The 16,090-nt window shown below is 47.1% G+C and overlaps 1 protein-coding gene across 1 annotated transcript in view; it reads right to left on the reverse strand.

Moving 5' to 3' along the window:
• The window catches only part of LOC147734903 (proto-oncogene Mas-like), a 56,799-nt gene extending 52,511 nt beyond the window's left edge, over positions 1–4,288 (reverse strand). Inside the window, exon 1 of the mRNA XM_086953674.1 lies at positions 4,158–4,288. The gene's annotated coding sequence lies outside the window, so the exon portion shown is untranslated. The remainder of the gene's footprint in view (positions 1–4,157) is intronic.
• Between the last annotated feature and the right edge of the window lie 11,802 nt (positions 4,289–16,090).

Below are 16,090 nucleotides of genomic sequence, written 5' to 3' on the forward strand. Positions count from 1 at the left end.
GGGTGCTGTCCTCCCAAATGCCGATCACGAGGGGAACCAGGCAGGGATGCCCGTTGTCCCCCCTCCTGTTTGCCATATCAATTGAGCCATTGGCGTGTCGGATTCGGCAGTTGCATAAACTTAGCGCGTTCAACTGCTTCCGGAGGCAGATAGGGATATCGCTTTACGCTGATGATGTAACGCTCTATGTGAAAGACCCACAACAGAATCTCAACCCGTTGCTGAGGGAATTCCTTGTATTTGGCAGGCTTTCCGGAATACACATTAATTGGAAGAAATCGCAACTCTTCCCCCTCACGGCGGCGGTGCAGCACTTCCAATTAGACTTCCCCCTGGAGTGGTGGAGTTCAGACCTACGCTATCTGGGCATCACGATCTCGCTCAATAGAGAGGAAACGATTAGACTTAACTATGGTGTGGCTATCTCTCAACTGGCCGATAATGTAACATGATGGATGGCCCTGCCGCTCTCAATGGCGGGCAGGACCTCATTGATAAAGATGGTGGTGCTCCCCCGCTTTTTATACATCTTTCAAATTGTCCCCTACTACCCGGGCTCATATTTTTTAAGAGACTGCGGTCAGAACTACTGCGACTGTTCTGGGGGGGTAAACAACCACGGCTGCCCTGGTCCACCCTGATGCAGCCATATGACAAAGGCGGGTTTGATGTGCCAGATTTTGAAACCTATTACTTGAGCGCGCAGGCGCAACATGCGCTACCACTGGATTCACCCTGAGCCCTTCATGCCACAGGTTGCGGCTGAGGAATGGATTGTGCACCCCCTCCCGCTCAATGGTATGCTACAGGGCAGAACAGGAGACATTGAGACACCAGCTACCACAGTTATGTGTACTGTGGACGCCTGGCGGAGAGTGGTAAGGGCACTTGACGCCCCTTTGCTATACTCACCGGATATGCCACTCACGTATCATCCGCAACTGTCCCTGTTACAGGAACCTGGATTCCGTTCAATGTGCAAACGCATCAAATTGAACACGTGGGGTGATATGTTCATCAATGGGCAGTTCCGCACTATAGACCAGATATTTCAGAGTGGCTCCCCGACGCCGCTGGAGACTTTCTATTTCATTAGACTTAGACATGGGATGCGAGAGATCCTTCCACACTTTCCGGATGAGCCGGGTGTGGTCTTGCCCCTTCATGTGCTGCTGATATCGGATGGCCGACACTTGGTGTCGAAGCTGTACACCAACATCAGATCGCACAAAGTGTCTGTTACACCCCGAGCGCGTGCCAGTTGGAGTTCAGACCTAGGCACTGAAGTAACTGACGAACAGTGGCTATATTGCTGCTCCGTCACAGCAAACGTCTCGTCTAGCTGCAGACTTAAAATTATCCACTACAAATTTGTACAGAGATTTTATTTTACACCGGTCAGGAAGCTAAAGCTACACTTAGCGGATAACGACAGATGTGCTCGGTGCCGCGCAGAGGGAGCAGGATTTCTCCACCTTGCTTTAGAATGTGGAGCGGTTCAAGAGTATTGGACCCAGGTGCACGCGGCGCTTCAGGTCATGACTGACGGAGTGGTTCCATTGGACCCCATCACGATGTTACTGGGCTATACTAAAGATGTCCCTAAGGCATCTCGTAGATTTGTGGATGTAGCGCTCTTATTGGCAAAAAGGAGAGTGGCTTGCAGATGGGGGAGGGGCAGGGCTCCGAAGTTTAAGGAATGGATTGATGATATGACGTACTGTCAGGAACAACACAATATCTATGCTGAGCTCATGCCTGTGCGTTGTCGGCCTAAGGATATCTGGAGTCCGCTACAGCTCTATTGGCTGTCTCAAGCGAACCAGAGTGGGAGCTCTGATGATGATAGTCTGAGAGGAGGGTCCTGAGCAGGGAGATGTCTAAGGATTAGGTTATAGTTCACTGGGGATGCGGGCGGGGCTCCGCCCGTCCTACTGATGCACCCCGGGAATAGTCATAACACTGCTATACGGCTGTCCTGAGATCACTAAGAGGTCTACTGACAACACACTCCACTGCGCGGCTGCGAAATGAAGGTTCCTTAGACGCTGTGGGGCAGAGCACGGGCGGGATACCCCTTGCGGGCGTTTTAAGATGGTACAGGGGTGTCATAATCACGCACATTGACTGATCCCCATACCGTACATGGTTGGGTGTACTACACTGTGCTCACTACATACCATTGGGAGATATAGCTGGGCCCTTCATATAATGGGGATTGGGGGCTCTGCTTGCCCTGCTGAGAACTGAGCCGCTTCCGATCTGAATATGTAAGAATATCCGATGAGGACTGTTTTGTGTTCCTGAGCGACATGGTGATATCACATGGACTAGTTGCTCTGCTATGATACATGATGCACCTGGTATGACTACAATGTTATAATTGCTAGCCCCTACCAGTTTTTAAAATGGATGTATTAATGCACATCGCGCATTGTGAATATTGATGTGATAATGTGAATTGTCATTGATGCCTAGCCCGTTAGAAAAGTCGCCCAGTATTGACCAATCATCGCAGATGTGTACCATGTATGTATGTGTTTCATATGTAAGGGATGTACTTTTCCTGATTGCTCCATAAATAAAGGTTTAAAAAAAAAAAAGAAAAAAAAATGTTGTTGACTTCAGTTGATGCAGAGATAGTGCAGCTTTGTAGAGCTGGTTTATTGTTGAGGAGATATACCCCACTTATCAGTATACCTTTTTCTGCCAATTAAACAACTTTTCTTCACTGTTAAAAAAAAAAAAAAAAAAAGGATTTGCATGTGCATTGCATAATGTCAGTAAATGTAAACATTAGATATTTGGGGCTAGATGTAGGTAATTCCGATTTACCTACTCTTAAATACCGAATTTTACCGATTCGGTATTTAAGATTCGGTAAATAGGAAGGGGGCAGATGTAGGTAATTCTTATTTTAGAATTACCGAATCGGTATGATTCGGTATTTACAGATTCGGTAAATACCGAATCGGTATTGCCCATTGATTCCTATGGGCCTTGAAGCCCATAGGAATCAATGGGAAATACTGATACGGTATTTACCGAATCAGTAAATACCGAATCCTGCAAGGGTGCAGGGGGTGTCACTTTGACACCGTCTAGCACCCCAAGTACAGGCTTGTGTCACATGTGGCACTCATACATGCCCTAAGGGCATGTCTGTGTGTCACATGGCACAGGTGTACATGCACAGATATGCATGTACACCTGAATTCGGTATTTTACCACCCAATTGTATTGGGTGGTAAAATACAGAATTCTGAAGGCCTGTAGCACTGTTAACAGTGCTACCTACATCTGGGATTTACCGAATCGGTAAAATTACCGATTCAGTATTTTACAGAATCGGTAAATTTACCAATTCTGTAAAGTAATGGCCCCTGCATCTCAAAAACCAATTACCTGTAACGAAATCGGCCGTTACAGACCGGTAATTGGCGACCTACATCTGGCCCCAAATTTCTTATTTTTTCTGTGACATACAGATAGAGTGAACCGTATATTTCCTAAATACCTGATGGGTCTGCGCTTTTAAAAAAGAGAGAAGCCCAACAGTAATCCCCATGCACCTCTGCAAATCATACCATTATCGTGTCCTCGTGGCTTCTTCTACAATATTATTTGGGCAGTGTACATGATTTGAACCTGCAAGGGGTCTAGCATTCAAGGCCTGCATGCTCACCGGAGGGAGGGGGGAAGGGTAAACAGATGTCAAAATAAACGTCTGTCATTCAATTATCAGGCACTGCTCTAGATTGGTCATGGTGGATTTTCTGATGCTGCTATGACGTTGTGCAGTTCCAGGTATGCAGGGGAGCAACGTTTGAGCGTGGTCCTGTGAAGGATGTGCTTTTGACCTATATAGATGTTGCTGAGGTGTTGTCTGCTGAGCTCAAGGGATAGGCTTTATGAGAGTCAGTGTTCGCCTTGGAAAATGTGAAGTCTCTATCTCTGTCTCTCATACACACTCACATGGACGCATGGAAAAACAAACACACACACACACACAAAGAAATACACACTCACACAGAAACACACATACAGAAAAACACAAAGAGACAAAAAACACACAATCTAACATATTATACACATATTGCCAGTCAAAATAACAGATAATAGACAATAGCATTGCTACCCCCAAAATCGTGCAATACCTTTCTCGCTTGTACTCTGATCAGTACTCTGGCTTCCCCTTAATGTCGTTTCTTTGCCCTCCTTCTTTCACCACTGCTGCAGAATGGGTTGTGGCCGCCTCTACACCTGGATCTCCATGGACAATGATCTGAGGGCAACTCCTGCCTGAGCCACAAGGAAGGTACTTCTCAATCAATCAATCACAGCATTCTGCAGCCCTGGATCTCACAGGCTGCTCCGAAGAACCTACTGTGAAGTTAAAATATCTAGATTTATCCTCTGACATGAGTGACCAGGCAATGGGAGGAAAAGCACAGAGGTCTTTGTTACCTACTATGCTTTGGATTGAAACCTCACGCCCGGGACAATTCTCTTTTATTCAATGCAGTAATTATATTCAGTAATTCCCTGCTTTCATTGTCCAATTACTCCTGACATTTTTCTTGGCTGCTTCATAGGGGTGTCGGCTGTGGTTGAACCTGCCATACCTGCCCATTGTTTATGTCATACTGAACGTTTGGCGGCAGTACCGATGAGAAAGCCTGAAGGAAAATACTGTAAACCTCTGCATATATTTTCAGTGGAATAACTCATTCCAGAAAATATAAAGTTAGCTATCCAGCTCTTACAAGTTCTGGTAGATTTCCCCCCCCATAATATAAGTAGGACTTCTCGTGACCGGATGCAAAGAAAAAACAGAACTGAACAAGGTACTCACACTGGCCTGGGACACCTTGCAAACTTATGTTATGTTATGTTATGTTATGTTATGTTATGTCACAAGTTTGATTAAGAGCGAACAGCTGCCCCAGCAACAAGGTGTCCCGGCGCTAAGAACCAAAAAATATCTGCTGAGGGGGATGGAGAGGGAGAGACAGAAGGCCTAAGACAGTGGGAACAAATGAGTTTTAATTGCCTTCCGAAAGGCGGACAAGTTAGTCAGGGAGCGGATGTTCGGTGGCAGGGAGTTCCAAAGTTTTGCCCCCAGAACTCTGAAGGAGCGGCCTCCAACACAACAGAGTTTCGTTTGAGGGACAATCGCAAGATGTTGACCTAAGGAACGCAGGTTGCGTTGAGGGATGTAAGGTACTAAGAGTGGGGGTAGAATTTCAGGACATTCTGAGTTAAGAATTTTAAAAACAATAGTGAGGGACTTGAATTGAATTCTAGATTCAATAGGGAGCCAGTGAAGTCTTTGGATAGTGGCTCTGGCGGAGCACCTACGGGGGAGGCCCACCACGGCCCTTGCCGCTGAGTTCTGTACCCATTGCAGCCGTGCTATTTCTGCTTTATTGGCGCCTAGAAGTAGGACACTGGCGTAATCCAACCGAGAGAGAATCATGGATTGGATTATTAGCTGGCGTGTTTTGGAATCAAAGAAGCCGAGTGTTGGGTTGAGGCTTCTCAGCAGGCCCACACAAGTAGCAGTCACTTTCTTTGTGTGGGTCTGAAAACTGAGCGAGGAGTCCAGCCAGACGCCCAGGTTCTTAACCAGCGATTTCGGTGATGGGTTGGGGCCTAGCAAGGAAGGCCACCAGTGATCACTCCAGTAGCTCAAGTTTTTTCCGAGGAGCAGCACCTCCGTTTTCCCTGCGTTCAGCTGTAAGCAGTTGCCCGTCATCCACTGGGCAACTGCAGCCAGGCCCTCCCTAAATCTTGTGGCCGAAATTGAGGGGGCCTCAGTGAGGGTGATGACCAGCTGTGTTTCGTCAGCGTACGACACCAGCGTGAGATCCCACTCTTTGGCCACTGTCGAGAGAGGCTGCACATAAAGGTTAAAAAGGTTAAAAAGGGATGGACTGAGTGCAGAGCCCTGGGGGACTCCTTGGCCGATGGTATGGGATTGGGAGATAAACGGAGGGGCTGAGACTCAAAAGGATCTGTCCTTCAAGAATGAACGGAACCAGTCAGAGGCGAGGTCACTAATCCCTATAGCCTATATGTTATGGGAGACCGTATCAAAGGCTGCGCTGAGATCAAGCAGAATCAGCGCAGCACTCTGACCGGCATCCAGTATCTTCCGGAGCTATTCGGTGGTGGACAGAAGGGCAGACTCGGTACTATGACCTGGCCTAAACCCATTCTGAGATGGGTCCAAGATGTTATTTTGGACCATGTGGTGGGACAAGACATTATTCACGTGAGCTTAAGCTAGTTTAGATACCCAGGGGAGCAGTGAGATGGGTCTAAAGTTTTCCAACTTTGTAGGGTCTAAAGTAGACTTTTTGATAATAGGGGTGACCCATGCTTGTTTCCAGCATGTAGGGACCACAGCCGAGGAAAAGGAGAGGTTGAGTAGCGTGGCCAGGGACGGGAGGAAAAAGTCTAAGGACTCAATCTCTCTGTAAAAGTAGAATGCTGCTTGTTTGAGCAGATGGCAAAATGCAAGAGGTGTACGTAGGGCCAGATTCATCAAGGGATTGTTTGTCCTTACCTAATGTAGGGTATTGCAAGGTCCACGCAAACCCTAAGTCGGAATTACCAAGCAACGTAAGGCCACCCTGCCTGGCCCTGCATTACTTGGTAAATATGGAGTAATGCAAGACAATGCAAGTTCTACCTTGCATTACTTTGCCCTGGGAAGGCGTTCATTGGGTGAGGCGTGGGTCTACCCACGCATCCACCTATGGATTTTCCCACATTTGAAGATTTACTAACACAGGTGACCCTGGAATTGTTGCAGCACACTTTGAAAGAGGAAAGTTCTTCTGAGGCGCAACAAGAAAAAAATATCTTTATTTCTCCTCGTTGTTTCCTCTTTCAAATTGTGCTGCTTTCAACATCCCACTGTGAAAAAGAAAATGCCTCTGAGGATCGTTGTTGTGCAGGAAGGTGCACCTTCCTGCACAAAATCAATCCTGCTTGCAACGCAGGTATCCTTGTACCCACAGCGCAAGAATGCCTGCTATGGTGCAAGACAACACATTGGGCACCAGCAGAAAGAGAGCCTAGAAATGTGCTATATAGTGTTAAATATGGTGCGCTCAGGCCCTCTCCCTTTCATGCAGCACAGCAAGGTGTTTTGCTGCCTCGTGTTGAATGAAAGTATGGTAAATCTGGCACCTAATTATTTTTACTTCAACCAAGCTAGGGAGCACACGCATACTGCGAAAAGCTGCTGGGCAGGGCAGAACTAGGATGGGGAATGAATAGGAATGATTAAATGAATTAGCATTTGGTATGGGGTGAAATCTATTGGTTGCCACTTAGGCTATATAGGTCATAAGAAAGTCTAATGAAGAGCCACAGTCCTTACAATCTGACGACTCTCTCCACTTGTTTTCCCAGTGGAAGCCCTCTTGGTTACTAGGATGGACTGTGGGACAGGCACATGCAAGACATCTTGAACAGGGGTGAGCTACTACTGGGCAGAACCAGTACTTTGTTCAGCTGCAGATCTCTTTGACCGGTAGGATGTGTCTGTGGATCCCCCAACTCTACCGGATGTAATACAGAACCCTACAAGGGTGAAGCTACTCGCAGATTTCATGGTCCATCAGGCTGAAGAAAACCGAACGCGAACCCCTGTCTTGTGTTACAATCACTGTGTCCTTGCAGAAGTAGCAATTCATGACTCACGCAGGTACCCAAGCACGTATCAACACTATGCATATTCTACAATCACCACACTATAACCTGTATTTCCTAGTGTATTACTAAGAATTAATTAGGCCCCAAAGAGTGCTGTCCAGGCAGATCTGCAAGGCATGTTAGCACAACAGAGTAATACAACATACACTAAATAAAATGCACAAATGACAGTTTTGAAATTGACAGATGTGACAGATATTTATGAAGACACATAGCATGTAGTGCAAATGACCACAAAGTAAATTGGAAAGACTGAAGCAATCTGGCAGCTTTTGCGGATTAGAGTGGTTGGTAACCTGCTTTTGTCGATTAGAGGGGTTATAGATTACATCTCACAAGATTGGAAGAAACTATTGTCAGACCAAGTGTAAATGCAATTTCCCCTGTTTATTCACATTGACATGTAGATTGTCAGTACATTTTCTTGGACAACAGTGATGATGGAATTGCCTTAAAGGTTCCATGCACTACCCATGGAACAGCCCCTTGATGCAAGGTAACACAAGGCGAGACATTCTACAGCTTAACATCAGCACCACTAACATATTTGCGGCGGGTTTCATTGAAAAGGTAACACAAACCTGATGCAAAGATTTGTAAATCTGGACGGGATATACTAATCAGTGTTCAGGTTATGTGCTCTAATACCATGATTTTAGAGTTCAAATTTACTAAAGTGATTCACAAAATGTGGATTTTCTCTGAAAACACTATAACAATGTGGCTAAATGCTCCATATAAGCAAATCTTATATTTCAGTGTAGGTACATCAGCCAAAAAAGGTTCATGCGCATGTTTTGAGATAAACACACATGTATGGTAGGCACATTTGTACCGTCAATTGTTATGTTATATTATATTAAATTTGTGCAGCGCACGGCTACTCAAAGTGTCCCGGCGCTTGCTCCAGGAGGTTAGTCCACACTCAGATCAAAAGCTAAAAAAGCAGCGTTTTTAATTTTTTCTTGAAGAGCAAAGGATCATGGATACTCCGAAGAGCCAGCAGAAGCATATTCCAAGCCAAGCCTGATTTACGAACAAAAGAGCTCCCACCCAGCCTACGGCGATTAAACTGAGGGGTCTGAATTAGTAGCTGATCAGACGATCGAAGTTGTTTAGTGGGTTTGTAGAAGACAAATCTCTTCTGTAGATAGATAGGGCCTAGCCCATAGAGGGCCTGATGAAGAATGGTCAACATTTTGAATTTTAGGCGAAACTCGACTGGGTGCCAGTGCAAGTTACATAGATGGTTACAAACACTCTGTCTGGATGAGAGTCCCATAAGCAGTCTGGCTGCTGCATTTTGGACTACTTGCAGTTTCCTAGTCAAGTATTCAGGACTGCCCACCAAGAGAGCATTGGCGTAGTCTAATCGGGACAAGATCAGAGCCCGGACCACAGTCCCTTTGGCGCTAGCTGGCAAAAGGGAAAAAAAAATTCTCAAGTTTTTCAGGGTGCCAAAGCAGGTCCCTGTCAGCTTCTTCACCTGCGTCGAGAAGTTCAAGTTTTCATCGAACCAGACCCCAAGATTTTTGGCGGTGCCCTTACCCGCATTGGGGCGGGGGAAATCAGGAGGCCTCAGCCTATCTCTGAAGTTCATTGGAAACGAACAATACATTAGCACTTATTCTTCATTGCACTTCAGCTGTGCGTTTGCTAGCCAATGGAACACAGAGGAAAAACATTGCTGCTCAGCACCGACCGAGTCATCACCCCTCCTCCAAGAAAACAGGAGCTGCGTATCATCCGCATAGGTCATCACCTTAGCCCCCAGTGACTCCGCAAGATGAACCAGCGGAGTCAAGTAGATGTTAAAAAAGAGAGGGCTAAGCGATGACCCCTGCGGAACGTCAGTTGACAACTGCATCGGCGCAGAAGCACAGGGGGGAGGCCAGACCTGCTCTGACCTATCCTCCAAGAAGGACCTAATTCATCTCAGTGCCGAGCCTGAAATACAAATTTACATTAGGCGATCAAGGAGTCGAGAGTGAGGCACCGTGTCGAATGCCGCAGAGAGATCAAGCATAATCAAAGCTGCTTTCCCGCCGGCATCCAGACAATCCTGGATCACCTCTTCCACCTCCAATAGTGCTGACTTCGTACTATAAGATGCACGGAACCCAGATTGCGCTGGGTGTAGCAAATCAGACATATCTACAAAGTTAGTAAGCTGAGTCGTCACAATCTTCTCACAAACTTTAGCCAAACTTGGCAAGAGCGAGATGGGCCGGTAATTGACAGGGAGTAAAGGATCAAGAGACGGCTTCTTAAGGAGAGGCAGGATCAATGCCTGCTTCCATGGCAGAGGGACATAAGCCTCGCAAAGTGACTGATTGACCACTAGATTTACTTCAGTATTAATCGTGTCAGCCACTTCCGCCAGAAGCCTAGCAGCACATGGGTCATTAGGCAAACCAGATTTATGTGCTTTAAGAATTCTAAGCCAAGTAGGCGGGTCCACAGGGCTAAATGCAGAGAGGGAGCAACCCATTTCTTTCTCCTGTATCCCCAACGGGCGGCCATGGCCCACCTGGATATATTCGAAAAAGAGTCCTGTTTACTGATAATGTTATCCCTAAAGAATTTTTCCAAGGTATTACACCGGGTATCTGAGGAGGGTATCACCGCAGCCTGGGCACTGGGAGCCACACAACTCAGCACAGTAGCGAATATTTCTTTAGAATTATGGTTAGCCCGGTCAATGCGAGCAGAGAAATATCGGCCCTAGGCTATCCCAATGGCTGAATAATAAAGTTTCTGTTTGGGTCTAAGGGCCTGTTTAGCAGTGGAACAATAACCACTGGAATGCCAAGCTCTCTCCAAAACCTTACAGGCATGTTTCAGCAGCTTCAGCTCCTAAGTAAACATTGGCTTAGAAGGAGACTCTCTCCTAAGCTTATAGTGACCTGGAGCAGAAAGGGCGCTGACAGAATCAGTGATCCAATCGGCAAACCTAGACACATTATCCTCCAGGTCCCCGAGAAGGAGAGGACGCGATGCTGCCAGATGACCACTAAGTTGCCCGGCATCCACTTTCGTGGAAGTGGGAGAACGATGGCAACTAACTGATCGGGGTGGACGCTTAACAACCCAAGAGAAGAATATGGGTAAGTGGTCCGACCAAGCGACAGGTAGTGGCTTCATCACTGATATTGGGAAATTGGCACAGATAGGGTCAAGAGTGTGTCCCCCTTGATGGGTCAAATCCTTGACCCGTTGAGATAGCAGGGCCAATTGGAGAATATCCAGAAAGGCAGCTGAGTCCGCCGACTCTAAGATCAAGATAGATATTAAGGTCCCCAAGAAGCAAATAGTTCGAGAAACATAATGATCTGTCTGCCAGAGCGTCCCCACAGGATTATAAAAATGCACCAACTGGCCCCGATGGTTGATATAATAAAGACCCGCCCAGTGTAAAATGTGCCGATAGTTGTAGACTGAAGTCCAGAGCCTCACAACCCCCCCAGATGGTGGATGTTTCACTATGCAGGGACCAGCCGTCTCTATAAAGGATGGCCAAGCCCCCACCTCTGCCAACTGGGTGGTCCAACCGATGGATTTTTTAGCCTGTAGGGGTGGCCAATGCTACAATGGGGTTTGAAAACATATCAAGCTAGGTCTCTGTGATAAACAATAGTTCTAGCTGATTATCGGAGACCAAGTCTGCAATATCAACATAATGCATCCTCATAGATCTTGCATTAATGAGGCAGGCGTTAATGATACCCTGAGTGCATGAGGCAGTAGTCATGATATCCGTAGATAGCTCTGGAGTGCGAGAAAACCCACAATCCACACAGACAGTGACATTAGCGGACGCTACCTGGTTAACACTGTAAGATAGACATAGTGGAGTTCTATGAGACTTTAAGAACGAACTTGAATACTGATGGTATTTCGATTACTGTTATCAGTACAACTCAATTGTAGTTTTACTCCTGTGAAGGATATGATTATTGTAACGCAAGAAATCCTCTGGTCTATGCTTGCACACAAAAATGCATCAAAACCAATGTGCATCAAAAGATTTGAAGGATTGGGGTCTCACAAAATGTCCCATAGAAACAGGGGGACAACCCCATTCAGGACGAAAACCCTCACCCACCATGGATGGCATGTTTCATCATATGGGTTTCTCCTCCCAGTGGGAGACCTAGTCTCACTGAGTGCTACAACTCCCTGACTGTGAGGTAGGAGCTCTGGGATGTTTTCAAGATGGTAAAGACCTATACTAGGATGCTAAAATCCCATATGTGAATAATAGGTGTGGTGAGAGTGCAGCGCAATTGGGTGTGATTGAGTGAAATTGCAGTGGTGAGGTTAAAACTACCTAGTGGAGTCAAAAAAACCTTTATTAATATTGCTTGCACTGGTAGGATTAAAACACAGTGCAAAGAGTAGTAATGATTTAAAACTACTCTATAAAAAAGGTCAAAATGTTTCAGCCTTAATGATTAACAATTGTATCTAGGCTTTCTTCAGGACCAGGATGAACCAAAAAGTTGCTGCTGCTAGTGCAAAAATGTGAAAAACAAAGAAAACAATAGCGAACCAGAAATCATATAAGTTGCTCACGGGTATTACTGGAAGCTATCTGTAAGGGTGAGACAAGAGACAAAAGTGTGACAAGTCAAATAACAATCCTTCAGTTATAATGTGTTGCAGATAGTGCTATAAGGATAAGCCTTATCCTCATTAGCAGGTGCTCATTCGTTCGTTAGAGAAGAATACACTTACCCAGAACTTTAGGATAAGTAGCCACACCTCTACCTGGTGACAGCTCAGGGAAGGTGGCCCCGCTCTGTAAAAAATAAGACCTAGTGTCACACCTTGCAAATACATATCTGGGCACTGATCTAAGAACTAATATGTGTGTGGAAAACGACCATTCAGGATAACAAGTGTAGGGAGACTGTATACCTGAGCAGACAAATATATCGCTAAAAACCAGTGCATGTGGCTGATATGTCATCTTAAAGCACACAGAGATCTTAACTAAACAGGGTTACATTATGACCAAATCATGGACAAAGGGATCATACTTAAATTGTGCATTTACCCATCTGAACGGTAGCAAGAAGGAGGTGCAATGCATTATTAGACAGAAAATAAGGTCAAAGACGCGATATACAAATGGCCCCTGTGGAGGGATAACTTATCTAAGTGGCCATGTGGTCTGACATGTAGCGGTTTCAAGAATAGCCGGAAGACGTTGCGCTGCTCGATTATGGAATGCCAGAGTCTAGTGGCATCAATATCTGTAGCCAAAATACAACTCAATTGTCAAACTGGACCACCAAACTGCATCAACGTCGCTTTCACTATAACGGATGTATCTCTATAATCGGGAAATATTGGAACCAGTGGCAGATTCGAGGAAAACTCTGTCGTTCACAAATATACCTATAAAAAAAGATGTGACCAGTCTATTTATATCTACGATGGCTAGCGATAGTTCACAGAGTCCAACTAAAGATCCCATTTAAAGTATGGAAAAAACGGGCCTCACTTCCTTTAAGATTACCGCCCATGACCCCATGGCAAACACTCTCCCTTACCTCTCCGTCGATACCCCGTCGTAGTACCGACCCGAGGAAAGGGCAGCCATTTAAAATAAAATATTCGTACAGAGTGAGTCTCTATCGCGCTTCGATATCAGGACCCGTAGGAACTACTACTAACAGTGCCTGGATACTGCAGACAGAGTAAATACTGCGCATGCTTGGCATATGTACTGCACATGTGTTCAGAAATGTCTGCCATACCAATGCAAGCTGGGACTTTGATTCGGATAACTTTATTGCGTGGGTGCCTGTTGTGTCCGGGGGCCAGGGATAGCTAGGGCTAGACTCTGGGGGCCTACTCTCAAAGGGGCACCTGGATTGCACGTGATGGCCTTCAGTGGGCCCTACCATAAATAACACTCGGACACTGGGATGACTGTGTTGCTCTGCACGTCGCCGCCAAGTGACGACGTACGTGCGGGGCCCCTTTATTAGGAAACCGGTCACGTGTTCCTCGCGCTGCACGCCTGTTGCGTCACAGGCGTGCAGACACTAGAACACAACATTCCTCCTAAAACATGAAGAAAAATAAGATCAACAAATTTCAGTAGCATCATGATAGTCTTTGGCTGTACCATACTGTTCTTGGTTACTTGTAGCACTGATCAGGTTCATGACGAAGAACAGAGACTAAGGCACTGTAAAACATGTGTATAACATACTGGAACAGTCTTACATGACGTGGTCCCGTAGGCGGCAGGAAGGTGCTGGATTACTTCTCAGTTTGTAGTTGGCGGTCCCACGAGTACAGGGACTCTCTCCTACAGTCGGGGAAGCAGGAAGGCTGCTGACCGGCTCATCCTCTGGAACCTCAAGGTCTGCGCCATGTGTTTCATCTTCGGCTGGATGTCCGTTTGCCGTGGGGGATGGAGCCTCTCTTACGGGGTCAGTGCTCAGCTCCTGGAGGTTTTCAGCTGCTGAGCTCGCAACCATTCGCGGGGCTATACACTCCGCACTGGGGGTCATTGGCACCTCCTGGTGAAATCGTTTGAAGAGTGATATGTTTCTGGTTATTGTTTCTCGGCCTCGGGTGGCACTGATGCGGGTGCCTTTCACACTGATGACCTTCCACGGCTTCTTTTCGTATGTTAGTTTGAATTTCCCACTGGTTACTCGGTTCTTTAGTAGCACCAGATCGCCCCGTTGGATTCAGGCGTGGCTAGCTCTCCTCCGCCGGCTGGCCTGGGCATATAGCTTTTGTCGCCTTGCCTCGATTCGGCTTTCATTGGCCCTTTCGGGAGTCCACTGGGGATGATGTGGAATGGAGTCCGCCACTACTCGTCCCATAAGAACATGTGCCGGGGCCACTCCGGTGGTGGTATGGGGTGTTTGGCGATAGCTTCGCAGGAATGTGGATATCGCCATCTCTAGTGATTGTCCCTTGTCATGTGCGATCTGGATGACCTTATTGAGAGTTCGCATGAATCGCTCCGCTTCCCTGTTCGCTTGTGGCCAGCGAGGAGTGATGCGGCGATGCCGCGTTCCTAGGGCTTGTAAGTAGTTGGCCAATTCTTGGCCTTGGAACAGAGGACCATTGTCCGTTCTTAGCTCCAGCATTACTCCGTGAGCTGCTATGGTCTTTTCTAGTTTGGGTATGACTTCCGAGGCGCGAGTGGTAGTTATTAGTTCCACCTCTGGGTACTTGGAGTGATCATCTATCACAACCATGGTGTGTCGCCCGTCGGGAAGGCTTCCGAAGTCCATGCTAACACACTCCCATGGTTTCTGAGGTCGAGGTTCAACTGCGATGGGTGCTTCTCGCGGGACGTCTCCAGCGACTTGGCAGGCCGCACAGGATCTTACAGTCTCCTCCACTAGATCATCCATCAGTGGGAACCATACCTTGGTCCTCAGTCTTGCCTTCATTTTCACCATCCCCTGGTGGCCGACATGGGGCAGTTGCACCACCTGATCAGTCAGGGCAGAGGGTATCACCAGCCGGTGACCCCTTAGCAAGCATCCAGATTGATCATCATTCAGTTCTTCCCTCACATGGTAGAGGCTTTCCATGATGCGTTGTGCGTGTGGTGTCAATAGCTTCCACTCCTCCTTGGCCCTGCGCCAGTTCCCGCCTTGAAGGGCTCTCCTCGCTCTCTGTAGACAGTCATCTTTCAGGGTAGCCTCTGCAATTTGGCTAATGGATATGGGCCGCGGGCAGGATCGTGCGATGACGCACCTGACATAGGCTTCCCTGCCGTCAGCCTCTTCCATTTCCTCCGGGGTGGCTGCTCTTGGGTGTCGTGAAAGGTAGTCTGCTGGGTTTCTGGACCCTGGCTGATACTCTATCTGGCAGTTGTAGTCCTGTAGCTTGAGCATCCATTTTTCTATGCGCGGAGGGGGCTTTGTTGAGGTCCCTGAGAATAGGGCGACCAGCGGTTTGTGATCCGTGACTACTGTAAATGGTTTCCCATACAAGTACAGATGAAAGTGCCTACACCCCCAGTGTATGCCGATGGCTTCTTTTTCAATTTGTGAGTAGCGTTGTTCCGTGTCCGTAAGTGAGTGGCTGGCAAATGCAACGGGGATCCAGTCTATCTCATCTCGCTGTTTCTGCATGAGGACCGCCCCTAATCCTGCTGGCCCAGCGTCCACTGCCACGAGGGTCTGCTTCCGGGGGTCGAAGAATGCCAGGGTGGTGTTGTCTGAGAGCACCGCCTTGATGTCCTTGAAAGCTTTTACTTGCTCGGGTCCCCATGACCAGGGCATGGACTCTTTCGTGAGTTCTCGCAGTGGCAATGTCAAGTTGGCCAGATCCCTAATGAATCGTCCGCAGTAGATTCCCATTCCTAAGAAACTGC

This window comes from Lissotriton vulgaris, chromosome 1_2 (genome assembly GCF_964263255.1).
Source record: "Lissotriton vulgaris chromosome 1_2, aLisVul1.2, whole genome shotgun sequence".
Taxonomy (NCBI): Eukaryota; Metazoa; Chordata; class Amphibia; order Caudata; family Salamandridae; genus Lissotriton; species Lissotriton vulgaris.